The sequence below is a fragment of the Rhinoraja longicauda genome, chromosome 2 (genome assembly GCF_053455715.1).
Source record: "Rhinoraja longicauda isolate Sanriku21f chromosome 2, sRhiLon1.1, whole genome shotgun sequence".
Taxonomy (NCBI): Eukaryota; Metazoa; Chordata; class Chondrichthyes; order Rajiformes; family Arhynchobatidae; genus Rhinoraja; species Rhinoraja longicauda.
The window spans coordinates 4,540,806-4,551,497 of record NC_135954.1 but is presented as its reverse complement, the minus strand read 5'-3'; the positions used below and the strand labels follow the sequence as shown (position 1 = coordinate 4,551,497).

Genomic DNA, 10,692 nt, shown 5'->3' with positions numbered 1-10,692 from the left:
TCCAGAACCAGCGGCCACAGTCTTAGAATAAAGGGGAGGCCATTTAAAACTGAGGTGAGAAAAAACTTCTTCACCCAGAGAGTTGTGAATTTGTGGAATTCTCTGCCACAGAGGGCGGTGGAGGCCAAATCACTGGATGGATTTAAGAGAGAGTTAGATAGCGCTCTATGGGCTAGTGGAATGAAGGGATATGGGGAGAAGGCAGGCACGGGTTATTGATTGTGGACGATCAGCCACAATAGACAATAGACAATAGGTGCAGGAGGAGGCCATTCGGCCCTTCGAACCATTCAACGCTAATGGCATGATCACAATGAATGGCGGTGCTAGCTCGAAGGGCCGATTGGCCTCCTCCTGCATCTATTTTCCATGTTTTCTATGTTTCTATGTTTGACGTGCGGGGATCGCTGGTCGGCGCGGAGTCGGCGGGCCGAAGGTTTCTCGTTTCCAGCGCCGTATCTCCAAAACTAAACTGAACTGAACGAAAAGAAAATCTAAACGTTGAGATGCAGACACAGAGAGAGCCGGTCGAACACGATGACTAAACACCGTCAAAGGGCAGGAACGAGCCCTCTCTGTTTGCATGTTTGTTTTTGGTCGTTCGGGATCAGTGGGCAAGAATGCAGTGGGTAACTGATGGAGGCCAAAGGGAATGCTAACATTGCGGGTCAGGTTGCAGTTTGCTTGTGCTACCCCTGCTCAGTGACAATGGGACTCTGACAGCTGAAGTGAGACATATTAACCGGCGAGGCGGGTTTGGCCGAGAAACAGGAACTCCAAAACATCCTGAGAAAGTGGCAGCTTCCTTAGAAACATTTATTATCTCAATGGTGTCAGGTTAGATAAGGGGGAGGTGCAGCGAGACCTGGGTGTCCTGGTGCACCAGTCACTGAAAGTTGGTGCGCAGGTACAGCAGGCAGTGAAGAAAGCTAATGGCATGTTGGCCTTCATAACCAGAGGATTTCAGTATAGGAGTAAAGAGGTTCTTCTGCAGTTGTATAGGGCCCTGGTAAGACCACATCTGGAGTATTGTGTACAGTTTTGGTCTCCTAATTTGAGGATTTGAGTACAGGAGTAAAGAGGTTTTTCTGCAGTTGTAAAGGGCCCTGGTAAGACCACATCTGGAGTATTGTGTACAGTTTTGGTCTCCTAATTTGAAGATTTGAGTATAGGAGTAAAGAGATTCTTCTGCAGTTGCATAGGGCCCTGGTAAGACCACATCTGGAGTATTGTGTACAGTTTTGGTCTCCTAATTTGAGGAAGGACATCCTTGTAATTGAGGCAGTGCAGCGTAGGTTCACCGGATTGATCCCTGGGATGGCGGGACTGTCATATGAGGAAAGATTGGAAAGACCAGGCTTGTATTCACTGGAGTTTAGAAGGATGAGAGGGGATCTTATAGAAACATATAAAATTATAAAAGGACTGGACAAGCTAGATGCAGGAAAAATGTTCCCAATGTTGGGCGAGTCCAGAACCAGGGGCCACAGTCTTAGAATAAAGAGGAGGCCATTTAAAACTGAGGTGAGAAGGAACTTTTTCACCCAGAGAGTTGTGAATTTGTGGAATTCTCTGCCACAGAGGGCAGTGGAGGCCAAATCACTGGATGGATTTACGAGAGAGTTAGATAGAGCTCTAGGGGCTAGTGGAATCAAAGGATATGGGGAGAAGGCAGGCACTGGTTACTGATCGTGGATGATCAGCCATGATCACAATGAATGGCGGTGCTGGCTCGAAGGGCCAAATGGCCTCCTCCTGCACCTATTTTCTATGTTTCTATCACTTTTGAACAAATGTTAACACAGAGAGTGGTGGGGGCCTGGAACGTGCTGCCAGGGGTTGTGGAGGCAGATACGATAGTGACACTTAAGAAGCTTTTACGTAAGCACATGGAAGTAAGTGTAGGGAATAAAGGATATGTCTGAACAAGGAAGCCACAAAATGCTGGAGCAACTCAGCGGGACAGGCAGCATCTCTGGAGAGAAGGAATGGGTGACGTTTCGGGTCGAGACCCTTCCAACAAGGATCCCGGCTTGAAACGTCACCCATCCTATTTCTCCACAGGTGCTGCCTGACCCGCTGAGTTTAGTTTAGTTTAATTTAGTCTACAGCCCTCCGCCCCACCGAGTCCACACCGCCCGACAAGCACCCATACAGTTGTCCAGCACGGTGGCGCAGCGGTAGAGTTGCTGCCTTACAGCGAATGCAGCGCCGGAGACCCGGGTTCCATCCCGACTACGGGCGCCGTCCGTATGGAGTTTGTCCGTTCTCCCCGTGGGTTTTCTCCGAGATCTTCGGTTTCCTCCCATGCTCCAAAGACGTGCAGGTTTGTAGGTTAATTGGCTCGGTAAATGTCCCTGGTGTGTGTAGGATAGGATAGTGTTAGTGTGCGGGGATCGCTGGTCGGCGCGGACCCGGTGGGCAGAAAGGGCCTGTTTCCGCGCTGTATCTCTAAACTAAACTAATCTAAGGAAGGAAAATGCAATCTTGGCATTTATCTGGGTCGCTCCATCCAGCACTTCGACTGCAGGGACTGGACTTTGGACTTTGGGTAAATGGCAGCAAAATATGGCGCCTTGTGGATGTGTGATCCTTACAAAAAGAATGTCACTGTGCAGTGCACACATGACAATGAAGCACCCTTGAACCATTGAAATACCTCCTGTTAAATGCCCCGTGTCCCATTACGTCCCTCAGTGCCTTTTGTTTCCTTCTTTAGTTTAGTTTAGTTCACAGAAACATAGAAACATAGAAAATAGGTGCAGTAGGAGGCCATTCAGCCCTTCGAGCCAGCACCGCCATTCATTGTGATCATGGCTGATCATCCACAATCAGTAACCCGTGCCTGACTTCTCCCCATATCCCTTGATCGACAATAGACAATAGACAATAGGTGCAGGAGGAGGCCATTCAGCCCTTCGAGCCATTCAATGTGATCATGGCTGATCATTCTCAATCAGTACCCTGTTCCTGCCTTCTCCCCATACCCCCTGACTCCACTATCCTTAAGAGCTCTATCCAGCTCTCTCTTGAATGCATTCAGAGAATTGGCCTCCACTGCCTTCTGAGGCAGAGAATTCCACAGATTCACAACTCTCTGGGTGAAACATAGAAACATAGAAAATAGGTGCAGGAGTAGGCCATTCGGCCCTTCGAGCCTGCACCGCCATTCAATATGATTATGGCTGATCATCCAGCTCAGTATCCCGTACCTGCCTTCTCTCCATAGCCCCTGATCCCTTTAGCCACAAGGGCCACATCTAACTCCCTCTTAAATATAGCCAATGAACTGGCCTCAACTACCTTCTGTGGCAGAGAATTCCACAGACTCACCACTCTCTGTGTGAAGAAATTTTTTCTCATCTCGGTCCTAAAAGACTTCCCCCTTATCCTTAAGCTGTGACCCCTGGTTCTGGACTCCCCCAACATCGGGAACAATCTTCCCGCATCTAGCCTCTCCAACCCCTTAAGAATTTTATATGTTTCTATAAGATCCCCCCTCAGTCTTCTAAATTCCAGCGAGTACAAGCCTAGTCTATCCAGTCTTTCTTCATATGAAAGTCCCGCCATCCCAGGGATCAATCTGGTGAACCTTCTCTGTACTCCCTCTAAGGCAAGAACGTCATTCCTCAGATTAGGAGACCAAAACTGCACACAATACTCCAGGTGCGGTCTCACCAATGCCCTGTACAACTGCAGTAGAACCTCCCTGCTCCTATACTCAAATCCTCTTGCTATGAATGCCAACATACCATTCGCTTTCTTCACTGCCTGCTGCACCTGCATGCTTGCTTTCAATGACTGGTGCACCATGACACCCAGGTCACGTTGCATCTCCCCTTCTCCTAATCGGTCACCATTCAGGTAATACTCTGCTTTCCTGTTCTTGCCACCAAAGTGGATAACCTCACATTTATCCACATTATATTGCATCTGCCATGCATTTGCCCACTCGCCTAATCTATCCAAGTCACTCTGCAGCCTCCTAGCATCCTCCTCGCAGCTAACACTGCCCCCCAGCTTCGTGTCATCCGCAAACGTAGAGATGTTGCATTCAATTCCCTCGTCCAAATCATTAATATACACTGTAAATAACTGGGGTCCCAGCACTGAGCCTTGCGGTACCCCACTAGTCACTGCCTGCCATTCCGAAAAGGACCCGTTTATTCCTACTCTTTGCTTCCTGTCCGCCAACCAATTTTCTATCCACCTCAACACTGAACCCTCAATACCGTGTGCTTTAAGTTTGTACACCAATCTCCTGTGTGGGACCTTGTCGAAGGCCTTCTGAAAGTCCAGATATAACACATCGACTGGTTCTCCCTTATCCACTCTACTAGTTACATCCTCGAAAAATTCTATAAGATTCGTCAGACATGATTTGCCTTTTGTAAATCCATGCTGACTTTGTCCGATGATTTCACCACTTTCCAAATGTGATGCTTTCACATCTTTAATAACTGAATAACTGGTGAAAACTTTCCTTCTCACCTCAGTTTTTAAATGGCCTCCCCTTTATTCTTAGACTGTGTGGCCCCTTGTTCTGGACCCTCCCCCAACATTGGGAACTTTTTTTCCTGCAGCTAGCTTGTCCAGTCATTTTATAATTTTATACGTCTCTATAAGATCCCCTCTCATCCTTCTAAACTCCAATGACTACAAGCCTAGTCTTTTCAATCTTTCCTCATAGTTCAGTTTAGTTCAGAGATACAGCGCAGTACGGTCCAACCACGGAATGCTGTCTGTGTGGAGTTTGTACGTTCTCCCCGTGACCTGCGTGGGTTTTCTCTGGGTGCTCCGGTTTCCTCCCACACTCCAAAGACGTGCAGGTTTGCAGGTTGATTGGCTTGGTATAACTGTAAAAATTGTCGCTGTAGGAAAAAAAACTGCTGGTTTAAATCGAATGTAGACACAAAATGCTGGAGTAACTCAACGGGTCAGGCGACATTTCGGGAGAGAAGGAATGGGTGACGTTTCGGGTCGAGACCCTTCTTCAGACTGAAGAAGGGCCTCTACCCGAAACGTCACCCATTCCTTCTCTCCCGAGATACTGCCTGACCCGCTGAGTTACTCCAGCATTTTGTGTCTACATAAAAAATTGTCCCTAATGGGTATGGGATGGTGTTAATAGGTGTTAATAGAATAAGAAGCAGATTATTATCTGAATGGTGTCAACTTAGGAAAAGGGGACGTACAACGAGATCTGGGTGTCCTAGTGCATCAGTCACTGAAAGGAAGCATGCAGGTACAGCAGGCAGTGAAGAAAGCCAATGGAATGTTGGCCTTCATAACAAGAGGAGTTGAGTATAGGAGCAAAGAGGTCCTTCTGCAGTTGTACAGGGCCCTAGTGAGACCGCACCTGGAGTACTGTGTGCAGTTTTGGTCTCCAAATTTGAGGAAGGATATTCTTGCTATTGAGGGCGTGCAGCGTAGGTTTACTAGGTTAATTCCCGGAATGGCGGGACTGTCATATGTTGAAAGACTGGAGCAACTAGGTTTGTATAAACTCGAATTTAGAAGGATGAGAGGGGATCTTATCGAAACATATAAGATTATTAAGGGATTGGACACGTTAGACGCAGGAAACATGTTCCCAATGTTGGGGGAGTCCAGAACTAGTGGCCACAGTTTAAGAATAAGGGGTAGGCCATTTAGAACGGAGATGAGGAAAAACTTTTTCACTCAGAGAGTTGTAAATCTGTGGAATTCTCTGCCTCAGAAGTCCAATTCTCTGGATGCTTTCAAGAGAGAGCTCTTAATGGTAGCGGAGTCAGGGGGTATGGGGAGAAGGCAGGAACGGGGTACTGATTGAGAATGATCAGCCATGATCCCAGTGAATGGCGATGCTGGCTCGAAGGGCCGAACGGCCTCCTCCTGCACCTATTGTCTGTTGTCTATTGTCACCGGTCCAAAACGTCATCATCTGAAACCTTCAAGTCAAGTCAAGTCAAGTTTATTTGTCACATACATATACAAGATGTGCAGTGAAATGAAAGTGGCAATGCCTGCGGATTGTGCACAAAAAAGAATTAGTTACAGCATATAAATAAAGTTAATAAAGTTAATACAGAGAAGACAAAATTTAGTCTCTGGGGTTATAAAAGTTGACAGTCCTGATGGCCTGTGGGAAGAAACTCCGTCTCATCCTCTCCGTTTTCGCAGCGTGACAGCGGAGGCGTTTGCCTGACCGTAGCAGCTGGAACAGTCCGTTACTGGGGTGGCAGGGGTCCCTCATGATCTTGCTTGCTCTGGATCTGCACCTCCTGATGTATAGGTCCTGCAGGGGGGCGAGTGTAGTTCCCATGGTGTGTTCTGCCGAACGCACTACTCTCTGCAGGGCCATCCTGTCCTGGGCAGAGCTGTTCCCAAACCAGACTGTGATGTTGCCGGACAGGATGCTCTCTACAGCCCCAGAGTAGAAGCAATGAAGGATCCTCAGAGACACCTGAATTTCCTCAGTTGTCTAAGGTGGTAAAGGCGCTGCTTTGCCTTACCCACCAGTGCGGCAATGTGCGTTGTCCATGTCAGATCCTCTGTGATGCGGACTCCCAAGTATTTAAAACTGCTCACCCTATCCACAGTAGACCCATTTATCTCCAGTGGCGTGTACGTCCTTGGATGTTTAGCTAAAGTCTACAATCAGCTCCTTCGTTTTAGTGACATTCAAGAGGAGGCTATTGACCTGACACCAGAGTGCCAGATCAGCCACCTCCTCCCGGTAGGCCTTCTCATCGTTGTTGGAGATCCGGCCCATCACCACAGTGTCATCAGCAAACTTGATGATGGAGTTTGAGCTGAACCTGGCCCCACAGTCATGTGTGTACAGGGAGTACAGTAGGGGGCTAAGGACGCAACCCTGGGGAGATCCTATGTTCAGGGTGAGGGAGCTAGATGTGTGTTCCCCCATCCTGACCACTTGGGGCCTTGGCAGTGAGAAAGTCCAGGACCCAGGCACACAGAGGGGTGCTAAGCCCCAGTTCCAGCAGCTTCTCAGCCAGTCTGCTGGGGACTATTGTGTTGAAAGCTGAAATGTGATATGAGAGTTAACAGTCCTGATGGCCTGTGGGAAGAAACTCCGTCTCATCCTCTCTGTTTTCACAGCGTGACAGCGGAGGCGTTTGCCAGACCGTAGCAGCTGGAACAGCTGGATCAACCTTATAACCTTTTCTGAAATCTTATTAACCCTGCTCATGAGGGGACGCAGCGTCTATGGAGGTGTTATTTTGCTTGCTAGCGACCTTGGGGAAATCCCACGCTGTGCACATATTCTTTATCATAATCAGTAACGTCTGGGTTAAAGTGCATGAAAATTCCATTCCCAACAGATCACGTTCAAAATATAATTTTCATCAGACTCCATCTACACCTCACGCTGCCTCGGCAAGGCCAGCAGCACAATCAAGGACCAGTCTCACCCCGGTCACTCCCTCTTCTCCCCTCTCCCATCATGCAAGGGGTACAGAAGTGTGGGAACGCACACCTCCAGATTCAGGGACAGTTTCTTCCCGGCTGTTATCAGGCAACTGAACCATCCTACCACAACCAGAGAGCGGTGCTGAACTACTATCTACCTCATTGGAGACCCTCGGACTATCCTTGATCGGACTTTGCTGGCTTTACCTTGCACTGAACGTTATTCCCTTATCATGTCCCTGTACACTGTGAATGGCTCGATTGTAATCAGGTGTTGTCTTTAGACACACCACCTTTGACGTACTCGGCCTTTTGGCTAAGATCAAGTGTAGTATCTGTTCTGGCACAATCTAATGTTCTTATAAGAACAGGGTAAGTATAAGAGCAGTATTTGCATTAGATCATCGACGAGGAGTGGAGGTCAGGAGCACGTGTCTGGTTTAGGGGTGGATCCATGCTGGTTGGGTAACCAACCTAACACCCTTATCCAGGTGGGATGGCAGCAGCAAGTGGAGCTGGAGGGCAGGGTATCCGGAATACCCTGCGTGTATCGGTGAAGGACCTCAAGGAGGGGAACCCTTTCTCAAGGGATCTCTTCATCAAGAAGGTGCTGCTGGAGGCTTGTGGATTCAAGGCCGGGGACATCTTCTGCCTCCAGGACTTCCCAGGTAACGGATACTTCGACGTTACCTTCCAGAACCCGGCGGGATGGCAGAAGTTGCTGCAGGACTTCCGGGAGAAGGGGGATGAAGCCCCGCTGTCGCTCCTGAAGGTGCAGCCGCTCTTCACCCTCCCCACCCAGAGGGAACGGATGATCACGGTGCACATGTTTAACCCACATGTGCCCGTCGTGGATGTCCTCACCTTCCTTGCGCGCTACGTCGAAGGGGCCGGGAACTGCGTGGACATCAAGGACTTGTTCGGGATCTGGACGAGCAAGAGGCAAGTAAAGGTGAAGCTGAGGGTGGACGGGAAGGGATTCATTGTCCACCCTCCCTCGGTGTTTGCTATCGGAGGGAACCGGGGCTACATGACGTACGTGGGGCAGCCCAGGGTGTGCAGGAAATGCAACAAACCTGGGCACGTGGCGGCAGAATGCAGGACAGTCGTCTGCAGAAACTGCAAGTTAGAAGGCCACGAGACAAGGGATTGTAAAGAGAGTAAGAGCTGCAACCTGTGTGGGGAGGCAGGCCACCTTTACAGGGCCTGCCCTAAAAGAGCAAGCACTTATGCACAGGCGATAAGAGGGGCCGCTGCCAGCACCCCCAGGGTGGACGAGACGCCTCCTACCACGGAAAAAGCCCAAAAAGGAAAGGAGAGCAGGGGCGAGGACAACGCGACCACCAGGAGCCCCCAACCGCAGGGCAGAGCACCCCAGGCCCCTCCCCACGAGGGTGAGTCGATGGAAGAGGGGGAACAGGAAGAGGAGGGATGGAAGCTGGTACAGTCGAGGAAAACATTGAAGGCTGTGCGCACGGAGAAAAAGGCGGAGGGGGCAATCAAGTCCCAAAAAAGAGTCCTCTCCCAGGACGAGGCCAGCAGCCTCTCCGCATCAGAGGATGAGACGACCGGGAGGAGCCGACAACGGAGGCAGAGGCAGAGGAAGGAAACGGGGGAGGAGGAAGGTAAGAGAAAGAACGTGTCTGTTGCCCCCCAGCCACAGGAGACTGGGAGCAGTGCCAATGGGCCCCAGCCCCAGGAGACCGTGAGCGGCACAACGGCCAATGGGCCCCTGCTCCGGGAGACCGTGAGCGGCACAACGGCCAATGGGCCCCTGCTCCGGGAGACCGGGAGCGGCACAATGGCCAATGGGCCCCAGCTCCGGGAGACCGGGAGCAGTGCAGTGGCCAATGGGCCCCAGCTCCGGGAGACCGGGAGCAGTGCAGTGGCCAATGGGCCCCAGCCCCAGGACACTGGGAGCAGCGCAGTGGCTTCGCCAGAAAATACACCCTGTGCTGAGGAAGCCACCAACCTGTACCACTACCTGTGCGACAAAAATGTGCAGGAACTGAGCCAGATGATTGGCATGCGGGAGGATCGCCTGGGACAATAAAGGACAATGGAGCTGAAACTGGCATCCTTAAACGTGCGCAGTGTGAAGAGCACTGTGCGATGTGTATCCGCCTTGCAGTACCTGGCCAAGGTAAAGGCGGATGTGACTTTTTTACAGGAGTGCGGGCTGCCACACCTTCGCTGCTATCGGAGGTGGTCGCGATGGTGGCCCCACGGACTGTCGGTATGGTCGGGGGGAAATGATTGTCGTGCGTCCGGTCTGGGGATCTTGCTGCGGGGAGGGGGCTTCACCATCACTGAGGTAAGGGAGGTGGTGGGGGGTCGTCTCTTGGTGGTGGATGTAATGTACCGTGGTTCTCCGCTCCGGCTGATAAATGTGTATGCCTCACCCAGGTGGAGCGAGCGGGTGGCCGTCCTCCAGCAGCTCCCACCGCTGCTGGCCACGTCTAGACCGCTCGTTCTGGCCGGTGACTTCAACTGCATCATCGATGCGGCTGGACGATCCGGCAGTGCCAACCACAGACTGGACGGCACCTCCAAACTCCTGGTGGAAACGGTCAAAGATGCAAAGCTGCGCGACGCCTTCAGTGACCCTGCAGGCGGAGTCCAGCCACGGTTCACCTGGTCAGGACCAAACGGTTCAGCCCAGTCCCGGATAGACTTCCTCTTCACATCGAGGGCCGTCACGGTCAGACACACCGACCTCGCCCCGGTGTTCTTCTCTGACCACTGCCTCCTTCAGGCCACCTGTCACCTACAGGAGGACCGGAAGGCGGGCAGAGGGACGTGGAAGCTAAACGTGGAGCTGTTGACCCCGGAGAACGTTAAGGAGCTAAAGAGGGACTACGCATGTTGGAGAACTGTGAGGCCCCTCTTTGACTCCCAGACACTCTGGTGGGAGGCAACAAAGGAGAACATCAAGAAGTTCTTCGTCTCCAAAGGTGTTCAGAGAGCAAGACAGGGTAAGAGGGAACTGTGTCAACTCCAGACAGATTTGCAGCAGCTACTCCTTCTGCAGAGGAGAGGGGTGGATGTGAGGGAGGAACTGAGAGAGTTGAAGGGCCGGCAAGCTCGGCTCTTTACCTCTGAATCCTCCAAGATCATCTTCCGGTCCAGGGTCCGCCATGTTGAGCAGGATGAGACGTGCTCACGTTACTTCTTCCATAAGGTTCACAGGGGGAGCTCTGTGATCAAAAGCCTTAGGGAGGAGGACGGCTCGGTAACATCCTCGCAGACAGACATGCTCAAGATCTGCAGATCCTTTTA

General features: G+C 51.0%; 1 pseudogene; it reads left to right on the top strand.

The window, feature by feature from the left end:
- The first annotated feature begins 7,708 nt into the window (after positions 1–7,708).
- LOC144611118 (U2 spliceosomal RNA) lies at positions 7,709–7,806 on the top strand (annotated as a pseudogene).
- Positions 7,807–10,692: the final 2,886 nt, after the last annotated feature.